General features: G+C 40.1%; 1 long non-coding RNA gene across 1 annotated transcript in view; it reads right to left on the bottom strand.

The window, feature by feature from the left end:
* Positions 1-18341, bottom strand: part of LOC102390278 — a 131037-nt gene that overhangs the window by 25372 nt on the left and 87324 nt on the right. The gene's annotated exons all lie outside the window — the stretch shown is intronic.

Raw genomic sequence — 18341 nt, forward strand, 5'->3', positions numbered from 1 at the left:
TTTTTTATACAGATTTCCCCTTTGCCTTAGTCCTCATTATTTTTATTCTTTGTACTATGCATACTCGATAACCTTTCTTAAAAGGCAAACACATATCATATGAAAATGTGGTATGTCTTCAATAAATGTCTATTGTGTTAGATTGAACAGCCTCAGTCATTCACTTTAACAACTGCAATAATTATTAACCCATCCATTAGATGTAGATCTGTTTTGAGAACTAGGCACACCATCATATTTAAAAAGGAAGAAAAAAGTCCTGCCTTCCAGAGTGGGTGTGGGGAGTCAGTATGGAAAGTAAAAATTCTAGTTATCATCCATTCAGTCCTTTAAAAGTCATCAGCCAGTGCCCACTATTTTTCAGGTACCCTTCCGGCCATAAGGCATTTTGATTCTCTAAGATAGAGTATCACTCAGGGAGAAGTTGGAGCTTAGGTTCTAGTTGAGAATCAGAGATTGGAGGAGCCTGTATGTTTCACACAAAATTTGATAATGCTTTGTAGTGAAAAGTTTAGTGGTTTTCTATTTTTCATCATGACATCTGCATAAATATCATGTACTCCATGCAAAAAATGCAATGTCTGAATAATCCTCAAATGAACATGCCCATGTCGGGGCAAGCATGATGGAATGACCACATCAAAATGCCACATGCTCAGAAGGGAGGGCCTTGTGGTTCCTCATGGGCTTTTGATTATGGAAGTTAGAGGCTTCAATTCTTGAAACTTTTTTTTATTAGACAATGGGTACCACACAATTTATCAAAAGTGATAGAAGAAATTTTAGTTGGTGAGTTTTATTAAAGTATCACAAATACAAAATGTGCATGAATTGTTCAGAGTTAAAAATATATATTTTTCTAATCTAGAGAGCTCAAAACTCTAGGGAGGTGAAATAAATGATAAAGATTATAATTTTGTATTTTAGAAAGATGGGATGCAAACAAGTCAAAGAGTCCTTAGCTCATTTAGTAATGAAAGGGTCACAGTTTCCTTCCTCATGCCTCTTGCCCCAAGTCACTTCTAATGCATCACACCATGATGTTCTAAAAGAAAAATTACATATATAGAATCTATCTGGAGAGACTCAAACATTTTTTATATATTTACAGCTTAAATATTCCGTAACAAATGCTTAAGTAATTCTTCATGTCCTGAATATTCATTGGAAGGACTGATGCTGAAGCTGAAGTTCCAATACTTTGGCCACCTGATGCAAAGAGCTGACTCATTGGAAAAGACCCTAATTAATGCTGGGAAAGATTGAGGGCAAGAGGAGAAGGGGACGGCAGAGGATGAGATGATTGGAGAGCATCACTGACTCAAAATGGACATGAGTTTAAGCAAACACAGGGAGATAGTGAAGGACAGTGAAGCGTGGCATGCTGCAGTTCATAGGGTCGCTAAGAGTCAGACACGACTTAGGGAACGAACAAGGAGAACGATAATTAAGTGTTCAAGGAAAATCTGAAAAAAATCCTAGTTGAACAAATTTAAATAGGTTTTTCTATGAAAAGATTTCTCTGAGCCTCTAATATGTTAAAGCTCAATGTTAATTTTATTTACCATCTAAATGTTTATTAATGGGAATTATATTTTTTTAATATAAATCCTCTTTGCTGGCTGTAAATAAACCCAGTCTCGTCTGGGTACATTTTCTTTTTTAATACACATTGGATTTGATTTTCTAGTGTTTGAATATAAATTATTTTTAGAATTTTTACACCTATATTATAAAGTAAAATTGATCTGCACATTTTCCTTTTACATGGCTTTTTTGGTTTTTGATATAAAATGAGTTGGATATTCCCTCTTTTTCTGATGATTAAGAAGAGTTTGTTAAATTAAAAATTAAATTAAGGATACTCTACATTTTGAACATTTGGTAGAAATCACCTATATAATCACCTGATTCTGCAGCTTTAATTGAAGATTTTTATTACTTTTCTGTTTTTTGAAGACTAATTTAATTATTTTAATACTTACAGAATTCTTCAAGCTTTTAATTCTCTTTAGATCTCTTCTACACATTTTCTCAGGAATTTGGCCATTTCAACTCAGATTTCAGAATCATAAGAATATAGTTGTTGATAGTGTTGCTATTATCTTTTTAATTTCTCTTTAGAGGAGGGACCTCTTTTCACTCATAGTGTTATTTATGTGTCTCTTCCTTCTCCTGATCTCCTTTGCGGGATTTTTATTTTCATGTATTCCAATTCTGGATTCTTGGATCCCTCATCTGACTTTCATGTTTCTACAATATATTCCACAATTCTAGTCTCTCCTCTGGATTATGAACACCAGTATCCTGCATGGTCCTCCATCTCTCTTTCTCCTTGGGCTGGGATTTCCCTGATTCATTTTAGAACAGACACTTCCCACTACTGCAGGAATATCCTCTAAGCCAATCCCATCTCAGTCAGAAAACACACTCAGGATGGAACCAAGCAAGTCTCTGAGTCTCGGGAGCTACTTTCCATCTTCTCCCGACTTGTCTGCCCCTCACGCGGTAGCCTGGCCTCTGGAGCTTTGAATTCTCCACGATGCTATCACCTGTGCCTGGCCAAGCTCAGACCCTCCCGTGCTTCCTTCTGGACTTCATTTACTTAGCTATCATCCAGGTTTGGCCACCCCTGACACCCTCAACCTTGAAAATAGCCCACTCCATTCTCTTCCTCTATTTTGCCCCCCAACTTTTTGTGTTTGTAAGGGGATGTGAGCCACTGAGACAGAGACAAGATGAGTCCAGAGGGAAAAAGGGAAATGGACAGGCACTGGGAATGGGTGCTTGAAAAGTGTTCTCCTGACACTGAAAATAAAAGCCTGAGCCTGAGACTTGGGATCGACTGTCCTCTCATGTCAGTCTTCTCATGGAACATTAGCAGCTATCATGTCTCCACTGGGCCTCCCAGGTGGCTCAGTGGTAAAGAACCCTGCCGATGCCAGAGACATGGGTTCCATTCCTGGGTCAGGAAGATCCCCTGGAGAAGGATCCATGGGGCTGCAAAAAAGTCAGACACGACTGAGCATCTGAGCATGGTATGTCTCTACTTAAAAGTAGGTTGAATCATTTTAATACAAAAATGAAAATTTTGAATGAAACAATCTTTTGAAATTTTCTGACATATTTTAAGCGGATTTTTCATTCTGCATCATGTACTTTCTACCTAATCTCTGACATGCCACTCACTCACATCTAAGAAATATGAGATACTGTACTGCCTGGTGACTGGATAAGCCTCTCTGGCTGTCTGTGTGCCCAAAGTTCCCTTACGATTTTCTAATGCCTGCACTTCATCTTGATATGGCTTAGTACCCACGTGACAACAAAAGTTAGGCTGTTTATTTCCTTGCCCTTGACATCATTTTGTCAAATGCTGATAGCAGATGTAAAGATGAAAACGCCCAAACTAAAGTGACTGTGATAGTTATTCTGTAATTTTTCCCCATTTTTCTCTGTTCATAAGTTGGCAAAGGATCTCATCAGTCAAAGCCTCAGAAAGAAAATTCTCCAATTCTTTTAAACTGTTTAACACAGGCTATGTCATTTTTAATCTCCTATGCGGGGATCAATGCTAAACGGAATAAACAGATACTCTCACTGAAGAAAATTGATGTTAAATGCACCTAAAAATTCATCCCTGGTTTGGTATCAATCATTTGCTTAATTATCACCATCTTCAGGGCTTTCTGAATTAGAGACAAGACCATAGTGCGACAGAGAATATAGAAGGCGCCCTCTGTTCCCTGAGTTAAGGGCTGTTCCGCAGTCTCTCTCCCTCTTATTTGTTATATCTAACAATCGGGAGGTGAACGTGCTTAATAGGCGTTGTCTGTGAAAAGCTTCATTTCTTTTTTCTGAAGGAAGCTATAGCTTTGGACTTGTCCCCTCATGCACTCCACCTTTTGAGAGCACTGAGCCTTCATTTAAGAAAGAAGTTTAATTAATGCCCTTGGATATACTGTTAACCTTTGAAATGGTTTCCTGATGCATGGAGGGCCTTTCTCTCCTGCCAGGAATTGATTTTAGAAATGGCCCTGCCTCCTTATGCTATGAGATTCAGAGCAAGGAAGAGACCATGCGAAGTGTAGCAAGGCTGGTATAAGAGCCCCATGAAGTACAGAGATGAAGTGTTTGCATCCGTATCTGGAAAATACAGATCACTGAAAATGTGGGAAATCTGCTACAAAGAGAGATGATGGTCTTATGAAGAGGTTATAATATCTTCCCACTGAAACAGAACCACAGCACAGAAAATACAAGGCAAGTTTCAAAGAAACTAAAGAAAGGCCCTCAAATTTCTAGTAAGATAATAAAGTTTTTTGGGTTTTTTTTTTAATGGCATAGACAATGGAGACACAGAGTAGGGAAGGAAGGACACAACTATTAGGCTAGGAAATTTTATTGTATTTTCCTGGCATGGCTCCCAGAGTCCTTCGCAAAGAAAAGGATGCCAAAGAGTTATTCTTCAGAGGCTTTTTTCTGTTAATGTAGTTTTTATTCAATCTACAGTTGTTTAATGGGACAGATGTTATTTAATTAACTGCTATTGTAGAAAAGTGATTTTTTTCCCCAAAGCGGAAACAGTGTTTGGGGGCAAAGGGTGTGGTGAGAAGTACTGCAGAAGGTTCTTCGTGTCTGTGCTTGCTTACTCCAATAGTAACTCTTGGTATAATTAAACTACTCTGGCCCTCAATTTGATCCGTGCATCAGGAAGATTCCCTGGAGGAGGAAATGGCAAACCACTCCAGTATGCTTGCCTGGGAAATCCCATGGACAGAGAAGCCTGGTGGGCTATAGCCCATGGGGTCACAAAGAGTCAGACGTGACTTAGTGACTAAACACCCACCCACCCACCCACACACACACACACACACACACACACACATGTTTCCATGGTAGCACAGTCAATGGAGACACCACAATTTTGTCATCTCAATTACCACCTTCAGAAGAAGACCATATTGGTTTGTTTGCATGGAAGTTACCAAAAACACAATCTGCCGTTGATAAAAAATAAATGAAACTCTGTTCTCAGTTATATTATTATCACTTCAGTTTTTTTGAACTTCACTTATGGAACCTATTTGTCTTCTATATTAATGATACAGGTTGCTTATTGAATTAATAAGGACCAAGCAATAAAGATCTGAGGAGAATTTGGAGCCCACTGGACTACAAAACAATCCCATTTTCTCAATCAAATTGCTAAGTGTTATACTATTACCTAATGAGAAATACCACTACACCGTGTTTCCCTTCTAAAACCAAATTAGGAAACAGGGGTATGCTTGAGGCTATGTTATGTACCCTCACAGGTTTAGCTGACATGGCACATTGTGAGGAAAATGTTGAAAACCAGCAAGCAGTGGCTAGGCCAGTGCCTCCAGCCCCATCACTCCTCACTAACTGGGAGCCACAGTGGAGCCCTTCTGGTAACCAGGTCTCTCCTCTGCTGGTGAGGACCACTCAGCCAAGTGCTGCTCTGGCGTGCGTTCGCTTGGCAAGGTCTGTTCAGAGGAGTGCAGCCCAAGAGATGTGGCCTGGCCAAAGGCTGTTCACATGTGGTTCTAAGAACATGTGAAAGCCAAGTGAGTTACACCCAATATCTTATTTCTCTGGTTATGGGTACGGAACAATAGTGTCCTGGAACATAAAACTTTTGGCTCTCAGTAAAAACAAGATTTTATTCTTCCCCAAGTGTTCCCAGATTTTATTCTAGTAGGTACTAGAGGGGACTGCCCAGGCGGCATTAGTGGTAAAGAATCCACCTGCCAACGCAAGAGACGCTAAAGACACAGGTTTGACCCCTGGGTTGGGAAGATTCCCTGGAGTAGGAAACGGCACCCCATGCTAGTATTCTTGCCTGGAAAATTCCATGGGCAGAGGAGCCTTCCAGGCGACAGTCCATGGGGCGGCAAAGAGTCGGATGTGACTGAGAACACACGCACAAGTACTAGAGAGTAGGCGTTTAACACAGGTAGACTGAAACTTCAGGCTTTGTCCTTTCCGCTGAGTCAGCAAATACTTTGGGCTCATCCATCTGCGAAGGTATGTGACGCTGAACAGGAAATGGAGCTGTCCCGGGGGCTCTCGCGAAGGAAGGGAGTTTTTCATTGTGGCCTATCATTTGTTCATAGTACAGGCTCGCTTCAATATGAACAAAGTGTTCATTAGGCAAATTGAAAAATGAGTGACTTACAAGACACTGTGGATATAAATATTATGCCCTTTTTAACTGACAAGTGAAATGAAGGCAGGAAAGATGAAGTACAGTCCCACAGGCCACACGGTCAGTGACAGAAGCATACTTCAAAAGTTTTGCTTTTGAGTCCCCGTCAGCATTCACCTTCTACATCAGGGGCAGCATTTCCTTCTCTTGGCTTCAACGTTGACTAATTGGGGTCCTGTGAGAAGGAATTTCTTTAAAGATAGGAGAATTGGAGAGTCCTCAGGAAACATTCTCTTTTATAAATCTTGATTTAAAATTAAGAGAAGCTGCTATGAAAGCCAGAAAGAAAATGAAATGTGGTTAATTAAGCATGTAAACTAACCACAGAGACGTGTAGCCATGTTAATAGTATATTAGCCATCATGGCCGATTTGTGAAACTTTAAAATTTATATGACAGAGTTACAAATGAGGCAACAAGAATTACCTCTTTTGCAGTGATGATGGTGTATGAAAGGCAGGTACACTCCAAAGACACTGGAATGTAATTTAGATTTCTAGCTAACATCCTTCATACTCAGAAAATCTACAAAAATGCTTTCAAATGAATGATTTAAACAGACAGGGAGAGTGAACACTTTCTCTAAAAATACGTCTCTATGTTCTAAGCATATTTCCACAGCCTTAGTATTGGAATGCTATTCAGATGACAAGTTTATGTATGCACATATAACAAAAGATTCATTGTTGAAATGCACCAAAATTAGAGACGGAACTGAATCTCAACAAAAATTAGCCACTTTTCTATATAAAACTGGCATTTCGAGGGATAGGTTCACATTTGTGATATATCTGATACCATCTAACAAAATTCTGACTCATTGGAAAAGACTCTGATGCTGGGAGGGATTGGGGGCAGGAGGAGAAGGGGACGACAGAGGATGAGATGGCTGGATGGCATCACTGACTCAATGGACATGAGTCTGGGTGAACTCCGGGAGTTGGTGATGGACAGGGAGGCCTGGTGTGCTGCGATTCACGGGGTCACAAAGAGTCGGACACGACTGAGTAACTGAACTGAACTGAACAAAATTCTAAGAGGAAATGGCAACCTACTCCAGTATTCTTGCCTAGGAAATCCCATGAACAGAGGAGCCTGGTGGGCTACAATCCATGGGGTCTCAAAGACTCAGACACGACTTAGTGACTAAATAACAACAACAAAATTCTACCTATCGGATTAGCCCTTCACACCCAAACTCCCAACCCACCAAGATACTACAGCAATGGTCTTTATCTCTACAACTAATTCTACATTTCTTTTTACAGTCCTTTGCTTAAATATTGTATAGAATAAGAAACTACTGACAAAAATAAACAAAAATCAAGTATTTTAGGGTCAGGTGAGGAAGAGTGGAATTGAATTTTTATGATCTACTTTACCTAAAAACCATTTAGGAGCCACTTAATAATGTTTGTTCAGCTTTCAATTCATAAGCTGTGTTAGAAATATCTCATAGAAAGAGGAGGCTTGAAGGTCTGGATAACAGGGGTCAAGTGAAGTCATATTTTCCTCCATTGCTGGGGAAATGACAACAGTGACTGTAAGATCCAGGTTGTCAACAAACCAGTGCTTTTAGACACCTGCATAAGAAAGACAGTTCAGTTCAGTCGCTCAGTCGTGGCCGACTCTTTGCGACCCCATGAATCGCAGCACGCCAGGCCTCCCTGTCCATCACCAACTCCCGGAGTTCACTCAGACTCACGTCCATCGAGTCAGTGATGCCATCCAGCCATCTCATCCTCTGTCGTCCCCTTCTCCTCCTGCCCCCAATCCCTCCCAGCATCAGAGTCTTTTCCAATGAGTCAACGCTTCGCATGAGGTGGCCAAAGTACTGGAGTTTCAGCTTTAGTATCATTCCTTCCAAAGAAATCCCAGGGCTGATCTCCTTTAGGATGGACTGGTTGAATCTCCTTTCAATCCAAGGGTCTTCTCAACACCGCAGTTCACAGGTACACAAAAGCCATACATAGACCATCCCTCGGAAGAGTTGCCCTCTTGGTCCAGAGGACCCAAGTTTGGTCAGACCTGAGAAATACCACAAGAGCTCCTAAAAACAGAACTTCAGAATGTCCCTGAAACATGTCTATAAAGACTATGATTCGAACTTCCCTGGTGGTCCAGTGGTTAAGAATTCGCCTGCCAGTGCAGGGGACACAGGGTCAATACCTGGTCTGGGAAGACTCCAGATACTGCGGAGCACCTAAGCCCACAAGCCGCAGCTACTTAAACCTGTGCACAGCCTAGAGAACATGCTAGCAACGGGAGAAGCCACCACAATGAAAAGCCCGCACATCGCAACTAGAGAGAAGCCACTGCTTGCCGCGACTAGAGAAAGCCCATGCGCAGCAATGAAGACCGAGCACAGCCAAAAATAAATTTAAAAATTTAAAAAGAGTATGATTCCACTTTCCTATAGTTTACACTAGGATCCTACTTGCTCTAATGTCCATTCTTATGCTTCACTTCCTTCTCTGTGTTCCTCATGCCAACCTGAGATATACAATTATCTTTGAGAGTCCCCGGTTCTAGAGTATTTCCTTGGGGGAATGAAAGGAATGAAAAATGGAAAGTGACAAAGGACAAAGATATGTCAATATGCAGCAGACATATTGTACTATGCACCACCCAGTGTTATTGACACTGAAACACAGCCGCACAGCATCTCATCCACAGCAACTGCAAACCCCCTGTTGCATATGCTCTGTGAGTACAGTCATCTTGGTCTTCAAAAATCTGTGTGTGCTGTTTAGTTCCTGTGGGCTCGTTCTATCTAAAATCTCTTAATTTTACACATGAAACTGATAACATGCATTACTGTATTCTATAAAATGCTTGTTGTTTAGTAGAAGCCAAGTTCTGTGAATATCTTATGTTCTTAATTCTCCTTCTTGTTGTTCGGTCACTAGCTCAGGTCTCACTCTTTGTGACCCCATAAACTGCAGCATGCCAGGCTTCCCTATCCTTTACTATCCCCCAGAGTTTGCTCAAACTCATGTTCATTGAGTCAGTGATACTATGCAACCATTTCATCCTCTGCCGCCCCCTTCTTCTTTTGCCCTCAATCTTTCCCAGCATCAGGGTTTTTTTTTCCCAATGAGTTGGCTCTTTGCATCAGATGGCCAAAGCACTGGAGCTTCTGCTTCAGCATCAGTCCTTTCAATAAATATTCAGGGTTGATTCCTTTAGGATTGACTGGTTTGATTTCCTTGCTGTCCAGGGGGACTCTCAAGAGTCTTCTCCAGCACCACAATTCAAAGGCATCAGTTCTTTGGCACTCAGCCTTCTTTATGGTCCAACTCTCATGTCTGTACATGACTACTGGAAAAACCATAGCTTTGATTGTAGGGACCTTTGTCAGCAAAGTGATGTCTGTGCTTTTTAATACACTGTCTGGGTTGGTCATAGCTTTTCTTCCAAGGAGCAAGCATCTTTTAATTTCATGGCTACATCACCATCTGCAGTGATTTTGGAGCCCAAGAAAATAAAATTGGTCAGTTTCTACTATTTCCTCTTCTATTTACCATGAAGTGATGGGACTGGATGCCATGATATTAATTTTGTGAATGTTGAGTTCCAAGCCAGCTTTTTCACTTTCTTTCAGCCTCACCAAGAAGCTCTTTAGTTCCTCTTTGCTTTCTGCCATTGGAGTGGTATCATCTGCATATCTGAGGTTATTAATATTTCCCCCAGCAATCTTGATTCCAGCTTGAGATTTATCCAGCCCAGCATTTCACATGATGTACTCTACATAGCAGTTAAATAAACAAGAGTGATAATGTACAACCTTGCTGTACTCCTGTCTCAGTTTTGAACCAGTCAGTTGTTCCATGTAAGGTTCTAACTGTTGCTTCTTGATCTGCATACAGGTTTCTCAGGAGACAAGTAAGGTGGTCTTGTATTTCCATCTCTTTAAGAATTTTCCAGTTTGTTGTGATCCACACCATGAAAGGCTTTAGCATACTCAGTGAAGCAGAAGTAGTCATTTTCTGAAATTTCCTTGCTTTCTTTATGGTCCAATGGATGTTGGCAATTTGATCTCTGTTTCCTGTGCTTTTTCTGAATTCAGCTTGTACATCTGGAAATTCTAGGTTCATGTCCTGCTGAGGCCTAATTCTTCTTGCCCCATAACAAATAAGTGTCTATTTCCTTGAATGCTCTAGCTTTGAGCACTTGAATTCTATTTATCTTCTACCATAGAGGGCTGACCTACTCTCCTTTCCTGAATTAGGTTTTAATATGTATATATTATGCTCATAATTCCAACTCTAAGTGCTAAGCAAAGGAAATTCTGTATGAATGTACACTTTGAAACCAAGCCTCGTAGTATTACAATGTCTCCAGGGATTTATTTGTGTATAACAGCTAACTACAAAGTAGGGTTAGAAAGGTAAGATAGATTATTGGAAGAAGAAAGATTTATTATTTTATCACTTTAGCTATATATTTTTAAGCATCCAAATGACATTAGTCTCATGATTTTAAAAATCAGCAAGTGGTAAATAATATATTAGGAGCATTTGAGAAATTAAAAAGATTCTAGTAGATAATAACTCTTTAAAAGCGCAATAAAATGCCTCCAGAGCACTTACTGTTGGATTAATCAGACAATTTTAATCAGTATATTCAATATACATTATTAACACATATTTCTTCAGGATTAACGTCCATATTTTGCAATTAACACACACAACAACAGCATTTACAATCTGTCTGGTACCCCACTGTTAATATTATGTGTAACCTTTACTGAAAAGCTCTTGTCTCAGGCTTCCCCTGCGGTTCAGTGGTAAAGAATCCACCTGCCAGTGCAGGAGTCATGGGTTCGATCCCTGATCCGGGAAGATCCCACGTGCCGTGGAGCAACTCAGCCCATGTGCGGCCACTATTAAGCCTGTGCTCTAGACCCGGGAGTTGCAACCACTGAGCCCATGTGCCCACAACTACTGAAGCGCTCATGCCCTGGAGTTCATTTTCCACAAGAGACGCCACCACAGTGAGAAGCCAGTGCACTGCAACGAGAGAGTAGCCCCCGCTCGCCACAGGTAGGGTAAGGCCCACACGTCAGTGAAGATCCAACATGCTGCTGCTGCTGCTGCTAAGTCGCTTCAGTCGATTCCGACTCTGTGTGACCCCATAGATGGGAGCCCACCAGGTTCCCCGTCCCTGGGATTCTCCAGGCAAGAGGACTGGAGTGGGGTGCCATTGCCTTCTCCAGAAGATCTAACATAGACAAAAATAAACAAATAAAAAAAGTTGTCTCATGTCAAATGCTCTGTTTTTATTAGAAAGTATGCAGGAATTAGAAATTAAAAAGAAAGAGGTAATAATGTGTATCTTTACCAGAGCTCTTGACGTATTTCACTGAAATTATAAATTCATATCCTAGGCATTATAAAAGTTTAAATCACAAATTTCCATGTCTCTTTTTTCACAGCTCTTTAGATGATATGATAAGCTCCTCAAAGACAGCGAGTCTATTTTATCTGATATAGAAACTGGGACTACGTCTGGCGCAGAGTATGAAAGCAATAATGTTCTTGCTAAACTAACTTAAACCAGTGGGTAAGAGGTTAATTATCATAAGTAGAAGTGGTAAAATATATCACTATAAAGAAGGCTGAGTGCCAAAGAATTGATGCTTTTGAACTGTGATGCTGGAGAAGACTCATGAGAGTCCCTTGGACTGCAAGGAGATCAAACCAGTCAATCCTAAAGGAAATTAACCCTGAATATTTATTAGAAGGACTGATGCTGAAGCTCCAATACTTTGCCCACATGGTGTGAAGAGCTGACTCACTGGAAAAGACCCTGATGCTGGGATTGAGGGCAAGAGGAAAAGGGGTCGATAATGGATGAGATGGTTGGATGGCATCACTGAGTCGATGGAAATGAGTTTAAGCAAACTCCAGGAGATGGTGAAGGACAGGGAAACCTGACGTGCTGCAGTCCATGGGGTCGCAAAGAGTCAGACACAATTTAGCGACTGAACAACAATATATCAGTACATTCTGGATGAATGGATGGATGAGTGAATGAAAGAATAAACTCCAGAAGAAATTTTACTTTTGTTTCCAACTGTCCCATTAAACCTAGCTGGTACTTACAGTCCACCCTCTGCCCTTGGCAGAACAACAAGGACATTTGTACAACTCGTATGGTGATGTAGAGAATAGAAAGGCCTGTGAAAACTTTAAGTAATGAGTACAATCTCAAGGAATGTAAATTTCCTTTCCTAGGTAATATTGAAAAATTCTGAGCTGATTCAAGTTAAATTTCAGTGCCTCCCTCAACTGCAGCCTATAGCTAGCAGTGGAAGTGAAATTCCTTTCCTGTTTTTACCAGACAGGTTGGAGAAGGTTGGATATAAAAGTGACAGGAATACTCATGCTCTTTACATGACCACTGCTGTCTCAGGCCTGCCTCATGCTTTTCAGCCCTTGCGCATATTTTAAGGCTGACTTCCTTGTGCAAGTGCTTGTGTGTGTTCGCTGATGATTCCTCTGCTGGGCCCCTTCACTTGCCACTCCCGTGACATGGGCAGCGTCTTTCCTCGAGTCTTCAGCTTTGAAAATCACACATCAGCTTCTGTCCGTGGGGTACACCTTTCAGCCACTTGGGTCCCTGGTACGAAAAGCCCTCGGGCAAGATTTGTTTTGAAATGGCATCATCATGACATCCTCTGGCCAAGTAGCCACATCTCTGTTGACTTGCACTGATGGGGATTCATTTTCTTCCCAGATACAGTTCTTTTCCACACAAACCTCTTTGACTTTCTCGAGCATGATTGTGGTGCTATGGCCTTTTAACCACAAACTCGTCAAGTTGTCCCTGAAAATATCCCTTAATAACCTTGAACGAAGGGAATGTGACTCCTTAAGCGGACTGTGGTTCCTGATGCCTTCTCAACACAGAAATTTTCCCAATCATTACTTGACAAAATCCTGTCCCAATCTTATTCAACCTTTCAATATTTTATCTTGGCGAAGAGTCGCTGGAAAGAGACTCAAAATCATGTAACTGGTTAGCAAATAAAAAGTTTGAACTTTATTTAATCATTTTCATCTTCCAATTTAATAGTCTGCCTGGTCATTAACATAGAGCCAGGGATGGCAAATCAATTTCAACTCCCCTGCCGGCTCTGATCCAGTAATGGAGCACTGAATAGAGGAGATCTAGGCTCTAGGATGTGGAGGAGGAAATGGCAACCCACTCCAGTGTTCTTGCCTGGAGAATCCCAGGGACGGGGGAGCGTGGTGGGCTGCTGGCTATGGGGTCGCACAGAGTCAGACACAACTGAAGCGATTTAGCAGCAGCAGCAGCAGCAGCAGACTCTAGGATAAGAATGTCTTTATTGATTAGTGATGCCTGCAAAGGGAGCAGGAGTAGACGATAGGGACATACCTGTGCCAGGCAGCATCTATGAGGGCAGATACCCTCATGCTTGTCCTGTTCAGGCTATATTTCCTGTCCTAACAACATGCCTGGAATCAAGTAAGTTCCTGTTAAATGTGTTGAATACATGAATAAGAGTGTGTATATGTAAATGAGTGGCTATATACAGATATAGTTAGATCAATTAAATATATAATATTTATGTTATACATATATGATGAATATTTAATAAGATAAATATTGTTTAATATACCATAGTACAAGTTCAATTACTTTTTCTTTTTTGGCTGTGCTGCTCAGTATGTGAGATCTTAGTTCCCCAACCAGGCATTGAACCTGTGCCCCTGCATTGGGAACACGGAGTCTTCAACACTGAACCACCAGGGAAATCCCATCAATTACTTTCAACTAACTGTTTCTTATCTTTATAAGAGTAAATTATAAAACCGTAAGGCAATAAAAGTCCCTGAGGCATAATTAAAAATATAAACTTAACTTCAACTCAAATGATAATTATGACAATTTCAATATCTCTTTCAAAGAAAATTGAAAGGCCAATTACTGTCTATGTTATCATATAAAATATGATTTTAAATAAAGTTAATTTGGGTTTTCAGAGTATGTTAGTACACTATCATCTAAAAAGAAAATGATAGAGATAAAAGTTAGTAAATTTTCATGACTTGAGGTATATATTGTTTGATAATGATTGGTAATTATTGCCAGGTGGGGCCTTAGTTAAAGCTAGACAAACACTCCTGTAATAAACCATAATGAAAAAGGATATGAAAAAGAACGTGTGTGTGTGTGTGTGTGTGTACACATGACTAAAACACTTTGCTGTGCACCTGAAACTTACACAAGTTTGTAAATCAACTATACTTCAATTTTTAAAATATAGATTTAAGACCAAAAAAACCTGGAACACCCTAAAGCTTGGGTGATAGCATTCCCCTCGCAGCCTCCTTACCCCTGTCTAGTGACTTCCTACTTCCCCATCCTAGACAACAGATCGGGGACCTCTGGACTAGAAACCCAATGCTGCCTATCATCAGAGTCACCACTGTTCCTCAGAAACTGTTAAATATTACACCAGCCTTCCCCGTGTACCACACGGGGTACCCACAAGGGGTACCCACTAGCCTGATTCTATTTTATTTTTCCTCTCCATCTCTGTGAAGGTCCCTGCATGTCTCACAACTGAAAAGAAACAATACAACGAAACAGAATGTAGAGCAAACATTTTATGATACTTGATCAAGTAAATGCAATTGAAGACTAATTCATACAGTTCAGTTGCTCAGTCGTGTCCGACTCTTTGTGACCCCATGAACCACAGCATGCCAGGCCTCCCTGTCCATCACCAACTCCCTGAGTCCACCAAAACCCATGTCCATTGAGTCGGTGATGCCATCCAGCCATCTCATCCTCTGTTGTCCCCTTCTCCTACTACCTTCAATCTTTCCCAGAATCAGGGTCTTTTCCAATGAGTCAGCTCTTCACATAAGGTGGCCAAAGTATTGGAGTTTTAGCTTCAACATCAGTCCTTTCAATGAACACGTAGGACTGATCTCCTTTAGGATGGACTGGTTGGATCTCCTTGCAGTCCAAAGGACTCTCAAGAGTCTTCTCCAACACCACAGTTCAAAAGCATCAATTCTTTGGCGCTCAGCTTTCTTCACAGTCCAACTCTCACATCCATACATGACCACAGGAAAAACCATAGCCTTGACTAGACGGACCTTTGTTGGCAAAGTAATGTCTCTGCTTTTCAATATGCTATCTAGGTTGGTCATAACTTTCTTTCCAAGGAGTAAGCATCTTTTAATTTCATGGCTGCAATTGCCATCTGCAGTGATTTTGGAGCCCAGAAAAATAAAGTCTGACACTGTTTCCACTGTTTCCCCATCTATCTGCCATGAAGTGATGGGACCAGATGCCATGATCTTCGTTTCCTGAACGTTGAAATTTAAGCCAACCTTTTCACTCTCCTCTTTCACTTTCATCAAGAGGCTTTTTAGTTCTTCTTCACTTTCTACTATAAGGGTGGTGTCATCTGCATATCTGAGGTTATTGATATTTCTCCCAGCAATATTGATTCCAGCTTGTGCTTCTTCCAGCCCAGCGTTTCTCATGATGTACACTGCATATAAGTTAAATAAACAGGGTGACAATATACAGCCTTGATTACTCTTTTTCCTATTTGGAACCAGTCTGCTGTTCCATGTCCAGTTCTAACTGTTGCTTCCTGACCTGCATACAGGTTTCTCAAGAGGCAGATCAGGTGGTCTGGTATGCCCATCTCTTTCAGAATTTTCCACAGTTTATTATTATTATTCATACAGTACAGCCCTCAAATGTCAAAGGAGAACATCAAATGGAACATATTTAATTTCATCAGTATTTACAATTGCCAGGACATGAAAACATCCTGCTGTCTATTAATGGATGAGTGGATAATGGATTATTATTCCATCATAAAAGGAGGAAATCTTGCTATTTGTGACAACATGGAGGGACCTGCAGAGTATTATGCTAAGTGAAGTAAGTTAGACAGAGAAAGGCAAATACTGTATGATTACATTTGCATGTGGAATTTAAAAAAAAACAAAACAGATTCATAGACAAAGAGATCAGATTGGTGGTTACCACAGGCAAGAAATAGTAAGTGGTAGAAATGGGTAGAGGTGGTCAAAAGGTGCACACTTCTAGGTATAAAATAAATAAGTATTGAGATGTGCAGCATGATGGCCATAGTAACGCTGTTTTATGGTGTACTTGAAAGTTGTTAAGACAGCAAATCCTAAAAGTTCTCATCACAAGGGGAAAAAAAAGCATTTTTGTGTATTTATACAAAATGACAGATGTCTACTAAACTTATTGCAGTAATCATTTCAGACGATACATAAGTCATTATGCTGAATGCAATCTTCTACAGTGCTGTATGTCAATTATATCACAACAAAACTGAAAAAAGTAAAAGTATAAAGAGAGGAAAAGTAAAAAAAAAAAAAAAAAAAGAGGTATAAATTGTACACAAAACATAAAAATGTTCTTAATGTAGGGAATCTGTTATTCCAAGAGAATTTACAGAAATACTATTAAAAATAATATCAGATACCAGGAAAAGGAACATATTACATGTAAGTAATTGCATAACTTCTCTATCTACACTAGCCACTGTGGACCATTCCCGATTGCAATGATGCACAATGACTCCTCATCCATGGCATGTGTAAAATGATGTTACTTCTGAGATGGAACTTCTTTGGATTCCCATTTAAATAATTAAATTACCATTTAAATAATTTAGATTCTGGAAAATATTCACACTATAATTCCTCTCAAAGTACAAAAATACCTTCCACTAGACTTGATGATGAACATACTAAAGCTTTTAAAAACACCTAAAAGTAACATTATTCAAAACTCAGATTGAGGTTATTTACGGGAAGCACTTCAGAATGGCTCTTTTAAGTTTGCAGCTGCCACTTGGTTGAAATGTGAATGAACTCACAGACGTGTGGCTATTATTCAACTGAAGAGTTTCCCAGAAAGCTAGATTAACAAAGCACATCCCATTAGGTTTTGCTTCGAAGGTTGAATCTTCACAGTGAAAAGAAACAAACTTCAGAGGTATAAAATGTAAGACTACTTTACCCCAAATTGCAGAATCCAAAGATTACCATTACTTTCAGTAAAAAGACTAGCCTCTTTCCCCCTATGCTGTCTCTGTTTTCTTCTACTGTTTTAGAGAATTCACTGGAGAAGGAAATGGCAACCCCCTCCAGTACTCTTGCCTAGAAAATTCCATGGATGGAGGAGCCTGGTGGGCTACAGTCCATGGGGTCACAAGAAGTCGGACACGACTGAGTGACTTCACAACAACTTAGAGAATTATTCTAAAGGCGTTACTATTCATAACTGTCTTTCCAAAATATCTTTGTCTAAGCAGGTCACTGTACCTTTTTTTTTTTTGAAATTTAAACCTTTTCATGATTGTGGTCCTGAATATCTTCTGAAATACTTCTATTCCCCTAAATTCAAAATGTCTCATCTACTCTCAAGTTGATCTAGTGTTTTTCTTCTGACACATTATTCCCCTAAGAGCATCTTGGATGAGAACTTGAGAAAATTTGCTCAATAACACTTTCATCATATTTTAAGCTCAGTCCTACTAATCAAGAATTGGATGGTAAGTGCTTCCCTTTAGATACATGTATTAAAACATTTAATATTTTTAAAGACCCAAGTTGCAGCATAGTGGAGTTGATTACTCTGAAAGTCTTCAAAATCAATGTCTGGACAAACCATTTATAATCACATAGAATCGTTAAGACAGGACAAATCACATTAATTAGGGCTGTGGAAGTAATCAAATCAGCAAAGCTTCAATTTGACTAATTCACTAATACTCATGCAACTGTAATTTGGGCTCTTTGGGAAATTTTCATTCCAAACTAAAGATAAAAGTGCAGAGAGAAAAATAAATAAATACAAACAGTCTAACATCCACACTGAGTTCAATGCTGTTATCGGAAGCAGTATAGAGGAGAGGTAAGGCAGGGAAAGTGCTGGGCAAATGGGCGACTTTGATTCCTAGACTCGACTCGCTACTGTGTGACCTTAAGCAAGTTATTTAAACTGTGCCTCTTCTGTGCTATGAGCAGGGAGAGAGTGATGACCTTGCTCAGTGCAGGCCATCTCTTACCTG

Source organism: Bubalus bubalis, chromosome 1, assembly GCF_019923935.1.
Source record: "Bubalus bubalis isolate 160015118507 breed Murrah chromosome 1, NDDB_SH_1, whole genome shotgun sequence".
Lineage (NCBI taxonomy): Eukaryota > Metazoa > Chordata > Mammalia > Artiodactyla > Bovidae > Bubalus > Bubalus bubalis.